Genomic DNA, 13,815 nt, shown 5'->3' on the forward strand with positions numbered 1-13,815 from the left:
GGATTACTCCTAGGTCTCTTACTTGCGTGATCTGGGTGTTGTGGGGTGTCTGATGGGTTAGGATCGTGTGGTCGGCGGAGATCAGAAGGAATTCGGTCTTGGCCACGTTGAGAACTAGGTTCAGGCTGGTGAGGAGGTTGTTAATGGATTGGAAGCAGTTATCCCAGTAGGTGAGTGTTTTTGGGAGGGATTCTGTTATGGGGATCACCGCTGTTATGGGGATCACCATGGCGATAGCTAAAGCCAGAAGAATGCTGGGCTGCATAGAGAGAGGAATATCGAGTAAGAAAAGGGAAGTGATTATCCCCTTGTACAGGTCCTTGGTGAGGCCTCACCTGGAATACTGTGTTCAGTTCTGGAGACCGTATCTCCGAAGAGACAGAGACAAGATGGAGGCAGTCCAGAGAAGGGTGACCAAAAAGGTGGAGGGTCTTCATCGAATGACATACGAGGAGAGATTGAAGAATCTAAATATGTACACCCTGGAAGAAAGGAGGAACAGGGGTGATATGATTCAGACTTTCAGATACTTGAAAGGCTTTAACGATCCAAAGACAATGACAAACCTTTTCCATCAGAAAAAAATCAGCAGAACCAGAGGTCACGAGCTGAGGCTCCAGGGAGGAAGACTAAGAACCAATGTCAGGAAGTATTTCTTCACGGAGAGGGTGGTGGATGCCTGGAATGCCCTTCCGGAGGAAGTGGTGAAGACCCGAACTCTGAAGGACTTCAAAGGGGCATGGGATAAACACTGTGGATCCATCAAATCTAGAGGACGTGAATGAAGAGGGGGTGGTTCGCATACAGTATGCCAAACAAGCAGCAGCCCTCAAGATGGAAGGGCTCAGAATAGAAGAACAACAGGAAGCCGCTGCTGCCACAGCTGCCGCCACAGCCACTGCCGAAGTGTGCAGAAAGGCTGAGCTAGAGATCACCTTAGACCTGTTGCAGTAAAAGGGAGAAGCAGCAGCCCTTGAAGCCCAAATTAAAGGTCTTGTTGTGGGGGGGGGGGGGAGTTGTCACAGCCACAAAAAGTAGCGGACGCAGGGATCAATAACCGGGGCCCGCAAGGCCAGGGGTGGGAGGAGGCGGCATAACACTGCATGGAGCGGCAGTAGCCACAGAGGCATTCATGGAGCAGGATGCCAGTGGTCGGTGTTCCACCTTCACGGAGCGGAAGGCTGGAGTGGCATTCACGGAGCGGGATGCCAATGGTATACCACCTTCATGGAGCAGAAGGATGGAGAGCTGCCATCTCAAAAAAAAAAAAGCAGGGGTGGGTAAGAGTATGTAAAATTACCGGTGAGGACATAGGCTATAGGTATTGCCAATTATTAGGCTTGTTCAATATTTGTTGATTGTTAATGTGGCTCGCGAGAATGAGCGCTACTACCTGGAGATAATACCCTTGTTCAATGTACATACACACAGTTAATGAGACTCCATCATTGCTCTAGGCTTCAACAGCAAGAGGAAATGTGGAAAAAAAAAAAGGATTTGCATTCACAAAAAAGCGAGGTGTAGCTTGCTTGTTACGGCGGTTACTTCCCCAAAATCAAATAAGCCAATACTTTACTTTCAATACATATCCAGCATAGCTGTCTGCTTCAACGGCAGGGGAGAAAATCTAATACTTCACTTTCAACACATAGCTCTCTTCTTCAATGGCAGGGGGAATGAGGAAAAGAGGATCTGTATATGAACAACAACCAACAAGGTCTGAATTACATAGTCTGAGTGGACAAAGGCATGGGTGTAGCCTGCTTATTGCTGCGGTTATTACCCCTAATTAAGCTAGATATTCACTTGGATGCGGTTCTGGCACTGCTTTCTACATTGGTGGTAGGGTGGAGGGGAAATGGAACTAAGGGGTACTAAAAGCCAGGCGTAACAAGTATGAGAAAAAAAAAAAGAGTGCATGGCTTGCTGGGCAGACTGGATGGGCCATTTGGTCTTCTTCTCCCATCATTTCTATGTTTCTATGTTTCTATGATCAGAATCTGTACATCGTTTGCATAGAGATAGTGTATTAATTTTAGGTTTGTGAGAAGCTGGCAAAGGGGAAGAAGGTAGATATTGAAGAGAGTAGGAGACAGGGAAGAGCCTTAGGGTACGCCTAAAGCTGATTTGATGTCGGGAGATTCTTTATTATTAATTTTGACTTTGAAGCTTCTATTGTTAAGGAAGGAGTTGAACCATCTGTGGATTGATCCTGATAATCAGATGTCTGAGAGGCGATTAAGTAGGATGGCGTGGTTCACGGTGTCGAAGGCAGCAGAGATGTCTAGAAGGACTAGAAGGAATGAGAGTCCTTTGTCTAGGCCCATGAGGATGTGGTCTGAGAGGGAGATAAGAAGATTTTCTGTGCTGAAAGATTTATGGAAGCCGTATTGGGATGGGTAGAGGATTTTATCTTCTTCTAGGTAGTCTGAGATTTGTGTATTTACTACCTGCTCCGTGAGTTTTGCAAGAAAAGGGAGATTAAAGATGGGGCGGAAATTGGAGAGTTCTCTTGTGTCCAGGTTGGGTTTCTTCAGAAGTGGTTTGAGGGAAGCAGTTTTTAGTCTGTCAGGGTATATTCCTTGGGATAGGGAGCAGTTAATGATGTTGGCCAAATGGGGGGATTTTAGTAGACAACCTGATATGGTATTCAAATATGGAGAGAACACAGATCCCTTAATTCTTTACCAAATAAACGTATATATAGGGAATCTACATGCTAATTTTAGACACACTTTTTTTTATATATATTCAATCTAGCACAAACAATATTTTCTTCAATGATATAAACTTACATCATAGAGTACCCAGGGCAAGTCTTGCCTCACAAATCTGCTTCACTTTTTTGAAGGAGTTAATAAACATGTGGATAAAGGTGAACTGGTAGATGTAGTATACTTGGATTTTCAGAAGGCATTTGACAAAGTTCCTCATGAGAGGCTTCTTGGAAAAGTAAAAAGTCATGGGATAGGTGGCGATGTCCTTTCGTGGATTGCAAACTGGCTAAAAGACAGGAAACAGAGAGTAGGATTAAATGGACAATTTTCTCAGTGGAAGGGAGTGGGCAGTGGAGTGCCTCAGGGATCTGTATTGGGACCCTTACTTTTCAATATATTTATAAATGATCTGGAAAGAAATACGACAAGTGAGATAATCAAATTTGCATTTGACACAAAATTGTTCAGACTAGTTAAATCATAAGCAGATTGTGATAAATTGCAGGAAGACCTTGTGAGACTGGAAAATTGGGCAACCAAATGGCAGATGAAATTTAATGTGGATAAGTGCAAGGTGATGCATATAGGGAAAAATAACCCATGCTATAATTACACAATGTTGGGTTCCATATTAGGTGCTACAACCCAAGAAAGAGATCTAGGTGTAGGTGTCATAGTGGATAACACATTGAAATCGTCGGTTCAGTGTGCTGCGGCAGTCAAAAAAGCAAACAGAATATTGGGAATTATTAGAAAGGGAATGGTGAATAAAACGTAAAATGTCATAATGCTTCTGTATCGCTCCATGGTGAGACCGCACCTTGAATACTGTGTACAATTCTGGTCGCCGCATCTCAAAAAAGATATAATTGCAATGGAGAAGGTACAGAGAAGGGCTACCAAAATGATAAGGGGAATGGAACAGCTCCCCTATGAGGAAAAACTAAAGAGGTTAGAACTTTTCAGCTTGGAGAAGAGACGGCTGAGGGGGGGGATATGATAGAGGTGTTTAAAATCATGAGAGGTCTAGAACGGGTAGATGTGAATCGGTTATTTACGCTTTCAGGTAGTAGAAAGACTAGGGGGCACTCCATGAAGTTAGCATGGGGCACATTTAAAACTAATCGGAGAAAGTTCTTCTTCACTCAACGCACAATTAAACTCTGGAATTTGTTGCCAGAGGATGTGGTTAGTGCAGATAGTATAGCTGTGTTTAAAAAAGGATTGGATAAGTTCTTGGAGGAGAAGTCCATTACCTGCTATTAAGTTCACTTAGAGAATAGCCACTGCCATTAGCAATGGTAACATGGAATAGACTTAGTTTTTAGGTACTTGCCAGATTCTTAGGGCCTGGATTGGCCACTGTTGGAACAGGATGCTGGGCTTGATGGACCCTTGGTCTGACCCAATATGGCATTTTCTTATGTTCTTAGTATCATATTACATTTTTTTATTCATAAATATGGTATCAAAAATACACTTATTAATCATAAGAACATAAGAACATAAGAAAATGCCATACTGGGTCAGACCAAGGGTCCATCAAGCCCAGCATCCTGTTTCCAACAGTGGCCAATCCAGGCCACAAGAACCTGGCAAGTACCCAAAAACTAAGTCTATTCCATGTAACCATTGCTAATGGCAGTGGCTATTCTCTAAGTGAACTTAATAGCAGGTAATGGACTTCTCCTCCAAGAACTTATCCAATCCTTTTTTAAACACAGCTATACTAACTGCACGAACCACATTCTCTGGCAACAAATTCCAGAGTTTAATTGTGCGTTGAGTAAAAAAGAACTTTCTCCGATTAGTTTTAAATGTGCCCCATGCTAACTTCATGGAGTGCCCCCTAGTCTTTCTACTATCCGAAAGAGTAAATAACCGATTCACATCTACCCGTTCTAGACCTCTCATGATTTTAAACACCTCTATCATATCCTCCCTCAGTCGTCTCTTCTCCAAGCTGAAAAGTCCTAACCTTTTTAGTCTTTCCTCATAGGGGAGTTGTTTCATTCCCTTTATCATTTTGGTAGCCCTTCTCTGTACCTTCTCCATCACAATTATATCTTTTTTGAGATGCGGCGACCAGAATTGTACACAGTATTCAAGGTGCGGTCTCACCATGGAGTGATACAGAGGCATTATGACATTTTCTGTTTTATTCACCATTCCCTTTCTAATAATTCCCAACATTCTGTTTGCTTTTTCGACTGCCGCAGCACACTGCACCGACGATTTCAATGTGTTATCCACTATGACACCTAGATCTCTTTCTTGGGTTGTAGCACCTAATATGGAACCCAACATTGTGTAATTATAGCATGGGTTATTTTTCCCTATATGCATCACCTTGCACTTATCCACATTAAATTTCATCTGCCATTTGGATGCCCAATTTTCCAGTCTCACAAGGTCTTCCTGCAATTTATCACAATCTGCTTGTGATTTAACTACTCTGAACAATTTTGTGTCATCTGCAAATTTGATTATCTCACTCGTCGTATTTCTTTCCAGATCATTTATAAATATATTGAACAGTAAGGGTCCCAATACAGATCCCTGAGGCACTCCACTGTCCACTCCCTTCCACTGAGAAAATTGCCCATTTAATCCTACTCTCTGTTTCCTGTCTTTTAGCCAGTTTGCAATCCACGAAAGGACATCGCCACCTATCCCATGACTTTTTACTTTTCCTAGAAGCCTCTCATGAGGAACTTTGTCAAACGCCTTCTGAAAATCCAAGTATACTATATCTACCGGTTCACCTTTATCCACATGTTTATTAACTCCTTCAAAAAAGTGAAGCAGATTTGTGAGGCAAGACTTGCCCTGGGTAAAGCCATGCTGACTTTGTTCCATTAAACCATGTCTTTCTATATGTTCTGTGATTTTGATGTTTAGAACACTTTCCACTATTTTTCCTGGCACTGAAGTCAGGCTAACCGGTCTGTAGTTTCCCGGATCGCCCCTGGAGCCCTTTTTAAATATTGGGGTTACATTTGCTATCCTCCAGTCTTCAGGTACAATGGATTATTTTAATGATAAGTTACAAATTTTTACTAATAGGTCTGAAATTTCATTTTTTAGTTCCTTCAGAACTCTGGGGTGTATACCATCCGGTCCAGGTGATTTACTACTCTTCAGTTTGTCAATCAGGCCTACCACATCTTCTAGGTTCACCGTGATTTGATTCAGTCCATCTGAATCATTACCCATGAAAACCTTCTCCATTACGGGTACCTCCCCAACATCCTCTTCAGTAAACACCGAAGCAAAGAAATCATTTAATCATTTAATCAATAATACAATATCAGTACAAACATGTGTAAAATACAAAAACCTGAGTAGGAATTTTTTAATCACAACATCTCTATAACATAGATGTCCCAGAGAACATAGACGAATTATATCTATTCAGAATCAATATACTAAAACACCCCTTCTACAAACATACTCATTCATTCATCATATACACCCCCACCCAATATAAAATAATCATGTATCAGTTTTCTGAACGGACCTAAAGACCACACTCTGCCTCATTAATATTGAACACCTATCATTTTAAGTCATCTCAACATGATTATAATTAATCGCACGCTGATTACTTCCCACCACCCTGTTTTCAATTATCCAAATACCCTATTATCAATTACCTACACTAGATTCTATCACTACATCAGCCAGGGTCTTCTCAACCCTATTATCAATTTCCCACACTGTATTCTGCCACTTTATCATCCAGGGTCTTCTCCATATATCTGTATCCACACAGGATCACTCCAATGTGTCCCAACAAGGATCCTTATTTCACCTCAGCTTCTTCAGGGGATGGCTTAGACCCAAGCCAGAAAATAAATCAGCGCCTCCTTTCTCCCCAAGAACTTCCTCCAATATTCTCAAAAAAAGCGGTTTCCATTCACCATCTTAACTTCAATTCAACCTTCCATGATCCTTAAACATTTCTCAAAACATCTTCAGATAATGACTCCACATCATCTGTTTCACTATCCAACTCACGTGTACCTTCCATACAACTTCCCTGGTTTTACTTTCCTCTATACCAACCAGTATCTCACTCCGACCAGAACCCGTCTTTCAATACAGCAAATCGGAATAATTTAACTCATGGCGTCATGGGATTTTAGTAAACACACGCCAATGCAATTACAAGTTTCTCCAGTTCATTCCCAGGCTCTCATAAAGTCTGGCTCTCAGAAAGCCATGCATAAACTGAATTATAATTACAATATAATAAATTTCCCATATCAAAGCAATACTAACTGCCTGCACTCAAACACAACAACCCTATCTATGAAAAAACAACATTGCAAATACTACATCAGTCCTAAAACTTCAGACCCTAAAACATTTTCTATTAGGAAAACAGAAGAAGTCAAGTTGCTATAGATGCCTATCCAGAAACTATATGTTAGCAGAATACTTTACCTTGGTCACACATGCATAACAGAGACAAATCCTCACCAAATACTGAATAAAGAGACCAGAAAATAGAAATGGAAACATGCAAACAAAAACTGAACTGGAAACTGCAACAAGCCAGATTATATTTAGTGCAACAATGGAACATCATCATTTCTCAGAAAACATTAAATAATAAAATCAAGAAATATAAAACATCAATTATAATAGTAAAACCATACTAATAAAAAGAACTAATATTTCAAAACAATTGACAAACAGAATATCATCCAATAATTACACACTTATATATGTTTTTTAAATTTCCCAAACACCAAATGAAATATTTCAAATCAGCATATCAAATAATAATTCAAACTTTTAAGTATAAAAATATCTGCCACTCTCCATATATGAGAATGTTTGATTACCAGTGACCCTGAGATGGTTGTTGACTAGTAGATTAGGGCTAGGGGGTGATGGGAAGCACATAAACTTTCTGTTATGTTCTGAGGTGTGGGCCCTTGGTCACTGCAAGAGATGGCACCTCCCACAGGGTGGAGCCCTGCAGGGACTTGCAGTGATAGGCTAGCTCCAAGCAGAGATGGACACAGAGAAAGGTAGTCTTTATTATACTGCAAATTAGATGGTAACCCAAGGAACGGGCAGTGATCCCAGCCAGAAGAGATTTCTGATGGCAATGTTCCATCTGAAAGCTGCAGAGTGGCAAGGCAATCACACAGTCTCACCAGGTCCTGAGAGAGAGATGGGTCCGGTAGTGGTCCGCGAAGCGGGGTAGGCCGAGAACCCAGGGCTAGATGGAAGGCCAGTGAGAGAAGATCAGGTAGTGGTCCACGGTTAGGAGTAGGCCAAGGATCTAGGTATAGAGAGATGAGACAATGCAGAGACAGAACTGGAGCGATAATACTCACTCTGATGTTGGCAGTTGTAGAAGGAGAGAACCCCCGAGGAGAGAAGGTTCAGGATGAAATAAGGCCCCCAAGGAGTGGGTACCTTAGGTGTCCTTGAAGGTGGTAGGTAACCCCAGAGGGTAAACAGGAGCGAGGCAAGGCCCCCGAGAAGTGGGTACTTTAGGCATCCTTGTTGGTAGCAGGTAACCCCATAGGGTGTAGAGGAGCGAGACAAGGCCCCTGAGGAGCAGGTACCTAAATCGTCCTGGAGTGAGAGAACACAGAGCAGCAGTGTCTGGTAACACAGAGAGATCAGCATGGAGGATTCCTTGCTAACTCATATTAGGAATCGTGAACAGAGTTTAAATACCAGAGCTCGTGACGTTATGCAGTGGGGACGCCACTGAGGTTCCTGCCATGACACACGTAAAGGACGTGGCTGCGCATGCGTGCGTGCCCTAGGTGACTCTGGGAGAAAGATGGTGAATGCAATCGCCCATGCCAGGCTAGGGACGCCAGAGGGGTCGGCGTGGAGAAGCAGAGGCAGCCATCCTCCCAAAAGGAACCGAGTCAGGCAGGAAAAAGGTGAGCAATAGAAGGCGACCGATGGGCACAACACTTTCTCTGCTATCTCGCACACAAACACACATATTAATGATCTTTCTCTTTCGTCTACATGCTCTCTCTCACACACATAATCTCTTTCTCCATCTCTCCCATATGCTCAAACACACACACATTTTCTCTTTCTCCCACATGCTCTCTCTCTCTCTCACACTCACATGCTCTCTCTCTCATGCTCTGTGCACACATATGCAGGTTCTCTTTCTTATACTCTTTCAGACACACAAACATATTCTATCTCTCTCAGCAGCAGCCTCCTTCTTGGGCCTGCATAGAATCTAGATTCTTCTTCTCTTTCTTCTCTCCTGTTTGTGAAGCAGACACTGATCTTCCTCTTTTCAACAATGCAGTCCCAGACAATACTGCTCCTGCTCCTTCATCCCATGTGCCTGCTGTTCAGCCACCCCGAAGAAATTATAAATGGATTATAAACAAGATCACCATTCTGAACAATTTGTATTCTAGATTCTAAATATGATCAGAACCAAGTAAGAACTTTCTCCCTGAGTCCCAATGCCTTAAGCCTGTCCACCAGTATAGTATGTCAAAGGCCTATCAAGAAAGATACCAATTATTAGGGTACCCATATCAAAATGTTCATGAAGGAAATTAGAGATTGAAAAAAGCAAAGTTTCAGTACTATGTTTTAATCTAAAATTTCATTAGTAAGGATGCAAAATGGTATTATCTTCAAGAAAGTCTTTAAATTGACTATAAACCAACTTTTTAAAATATCAAATTAGATATAGGATGAAAATTAGAAGGCAAGTCAATGGCTAAATTACCTTTTTTTTTAAAATATCCTAATCACAGCCTTCTAAAAATCCATGGGAACTTTTCCCTCATTAAAGGAAAGATTGACCATTAGATGCAATGTCTCTAAAAAATCCTTTCAAAGTAAGTATAGAGAGGATAGGGGAAAAGAGTCCAATGGGCAAAAAGAAGTTTTAATTAGGCAAGAACATTCTCTATCTCCAACTGCCCAACTTTCTGAAATTTTCTGAAATGGGAGAGCGATCTGCCGAGATCATTAATAGCCCACGGGGGCTAAGATTTTGATGTAGGCCTTGAATTTGAGCAGAAATACTATCAACTTTTTTTTTACCAAATGATAAACAAATCCTTAAGCTGAAAATTGATATTAATTCCACCTGATTGAGGGTAAGTAGAGAGTTTCCTGATAATTCCAAATAATTCATGTGGATGGTTAAGAGATCTCTTCAAATGAGTAGATTAAGAGTCTTATCATAGGAAGTCTTATAAATGTGATGAGAATTTAAGTGCTCCTCTTTCATAATGATATCTTGTTTTTTACGCCATCTCTCAAACTGCCTCATCTTTGTCTTATGAATACATAGATCCTCAGTGAAGCAGGGAACCCTACATCTAAGATTAACACTTTTTTTTGGAGGGGCAATTTTTTCTTATATAGTTAAGACAAAATTATTGAAAGAAGAAGCTAAATTATCTATTGAACTGTTGTCTAAATGGTGTTTTGACAAATGTCATTCTGCTAGAAAAATCAATCATAGGGAGAATTGAAGCATGAAACTTCTTGAAAATTAAATTAGAGGAATTCTGTGTGCTAGATGAGATGAGAAGGTAAATTAAATTAGATAGTGGTCTGACCATGGGACTTAGTCAATTAAAATATTAGAAATAACTTTATACTCCAATAATGGTTCAGAAACATAGGGCACTAATCCTTGGAGACACATCATCAGTGTGAGAGGATAATGGATCACTTGGAGACCAGGATCACTTCCTGTTCCATCAAGGTGATGCTCTCCAGTCTGATGACTTTGCTTTTACAAGGCAGGACAGGGGCTTCCAGACTGGAGGTGGGACTTGGCTACTATGTCCATAAAGGTCTCCTCTATATCCCTCTCTGATCACCTCAGCTCCTCCAGGTCTTTAGCATCCGGAAGCTGGACTTGTTCTCAGAGCCAGGATCACTTTGCACTGGGTGCATACATATAACCTCTCACCATGTGGCAGCTATTCATACATGTGGCATTTGGAAAGCTGCCATATTGCTGCTGGACTGCTATCTTCATCTTAATAGTGCGGTGCGACACCGCACTGTCATCTTAATCGCTGACAGTGCGGTGAAGCCCTCCTCACCGCACTGTCAGCGATGGGATTCAGACAACAAATCAATAAACCCACCCACAAAGCAGGCCACACGCTCGATCTACTCTTTACAAACACTGGTATTTCTCTTACAAAACAACCAAATTGCAAAAAAGTCCCATGGTCAGATCATTCTCTAATCTCCACCAGTTTTTCCTTACCTCGATCAGACTCCAAACTCAACTCAAGACCCTCTTTCCTATACAGAAAACCTTGCAACTCGGAACATCTAAGTAAAGCTCTAACCTCGGATCTACCACTCATTGAAGTATCTACCCCTAACGCTGCCCTCCAATCCTGGTCCAAAATAACAAAATCTATAGCAAACACTCTCTGCCCACTGACAACCAAAACAAGGTCTGCTAATACATCCAAACGTCAACCCTGGTATAATGATGAACTACGAAAACTCAAACAATTACTTCGGCAAAAAGAAAGAAAATGGCGCAAAGCCCCTTCACCAGCCTCACTCTCTGATTACAAACGATCACTCCATCTTTACAAAAGTACCACGTTGAAAATCAAAAGAGACTACTATGCCCGAAAGGTTCATCATCTCAGCTTTGACTCAAAAGCTCTATTCGCCTTCGTTTCCAGCCTCACTAAACCTATCACTCCAGATATACCACCCGAACAAGCCCAGACTAAAGCAGACGAATTGGCTCTTCATTTTAACAAAAAAATATCGGATCTCCTTAATCAGCTGATTCCAAACACTACGTCTCCAGATAACACATATCTTCCCCAAAATAAAGACATCCAGCTTAATGCCTTTGAACCCATCACAATCACAGAGATACAAAATGTATTAAAAAGAATGAAACCGTCATCACACCCATTTGATCAAATCCCTACCAAAATGCTTCTTCTTATCCCGGACACAATAGCAAAAACCCTAGCAGATATTATAAACTGCTCCTTATCACATGGCATCTACCCAGATGACCTAAAAACTGCCTCAATCAAGCCACTGCTAAAAAAACCAAATCTAAATGCATGTGATCCCAACAACTTCCGCCCTATTTCCAACCTACCATTTATAGCTAAAATCATGGAAAAACTGGTAAACACCCAACTATCCAACTACCTAGAGGACCACAGTATTCTGTCCCCAAACCAATATGGTTTTCGCAAAGCCGCAAGCACCGAAACGCTACTAATTTCACTCATGGACTACCTACTCTCTGGTATTGATAAAGGCCAAGCATATTTTCTAATCCTCCTTGACTTCTCAGCGGCCTTTGACACCGTCAACCACGCCCTTCTTCTAAAACAACTGGCAAACATTGGTTTAACAGGTGCCACACTAAACTGGTTCAAAACATTTCTAGAAAACAGAGGATACAGAGTCAAAATTCATAATAAGGAATCCCAATACCACCCTTCTAATAGAGGAGTGCCGCAAGGATCATCACTTTCACCCACCCTTTTCAATGTCTACCTGCTACCACTCTGCCAACTACTTACAAAATTAAGCCTGAAACATTTCCTTTTTGCAGACGACGTACAGATCGTAATCCCTATAAAAGAATCAATCTCAAAAACAATGGAATACTGGGACAGTTGCCTATTAGACATTAAACTTCTCCTCAACAGTCTAAACCTTGTACTCAATGCTTCGAAAACAGAATTCCTGCTCATATCACCGGAAAACAATAACACACTTCCTAAACCACCCACACTCCTTCAAACAACCCACGTAAGAGACTTAGGAGCCATCCTAGACAATCGTCTCAACCTCAAAACATTCATTAACCAAACCACCAAAGATTGCTTCTACAAATTACATATCCTGAAAAGAATAAAACCGCTGTTTCACACTCAGGACTTCAGAACAATCTTGCAAGCAATAATCTTTTCCAAACTAGATTATTGCAACTCATTACTATTAGGCCTCTCAGCTTCTTACACCAAACCTTTACAAATGGTTCAGAACTCTGCAGCCAGAGTCCTTACAAATTCCAGGAAAATTGACCACATTTCACCTATTCTCAAAAACCTCCATTGGCTTCCGATCCACTATAGAATCATGTACAAAACAATTAACATCATATACAAAACTATCAACCAACACACGCAACTTGACCTACAAATACCACTTAAAAAATTCACCTCCGCCAGGCCTATCAGGGAACACTACAAAGAGTCACTCCAAATTCCAAAGGCCAAAACCTACCAACATAAATCCTTGAGTCTCAGAGCCTTCTCATCAGCAGGTCCAGCTCTCTGGAACTCGATCCCACCTGATTTGAGACAAGAGCCATGCTCTTTAACATTTAGGAAAAGACTAAAAACTTGGCTTTTCAAAAAAGCATTTCCAAGCCTTGAATAAAACCTCCTCTCACTAGCACTAACTCGTATGCAATAATGGAATGTAAACACGAATCAACCAACCTCAAACCCTCTCTCACTAATTCCTGCTGAATATTTATCATACTATTACCATTCACAACTGTCATATTTATTCATTTGATTACCTATGTACCGTTTCATAGTCTTATTTTTTCACTTGCTATTCTAATGTATCAATAGGCTGAAATGTAAATATTGTGCTGTTCAATTTCTCCCCTTCCATCCCAAGTTTATTTTCCTTGTTTTTTGTAACTTTCCCTCTCCCTTTTTCTGATTCACTGTATTTAAAGTTCAAGGTTCTTATTGAAAATATTGTTTTTTACATTACGTTATGCTTTACACTCCTTGTTATTTGTAAACCGGGTTGATGTGATGCCTATCATGAAACTCGGTATAACAAAAACAATAAATAAATAAATATTATCAAGGTCTTAGTTAATTTAGATCTCTACAGATGAGTAAATCAAGTCATTTAACTTTATGTGGTTTATTTAATGTTAATTTGGCAATGGTACGCAAGAGGACATTAATCAGTTGATAAGGGCTGGGTCACTCCCTTGTTTTAGATAAATCCCTGATTGATTTTGATGCAAAAATGTTTCTTGTCCTCTTATATGGGATAAGAGTCTATAAATCAAAGAATGCGCCTAAAGATT

Source organism: Rhinatrema bivittatum, chromosome 4, assembly GCF_901001135.1.
Source record: "Rhinatrema bivittatum chromosome 4, aRhiBiv1.1, whole genome shotgun sequence".
NCBI lineage: Eukaryota > Metazoa > Chordata > Amphibia > Gymnophiona > Rhinatrematidae > Rhinatrema > Rhinatrema bivittatum.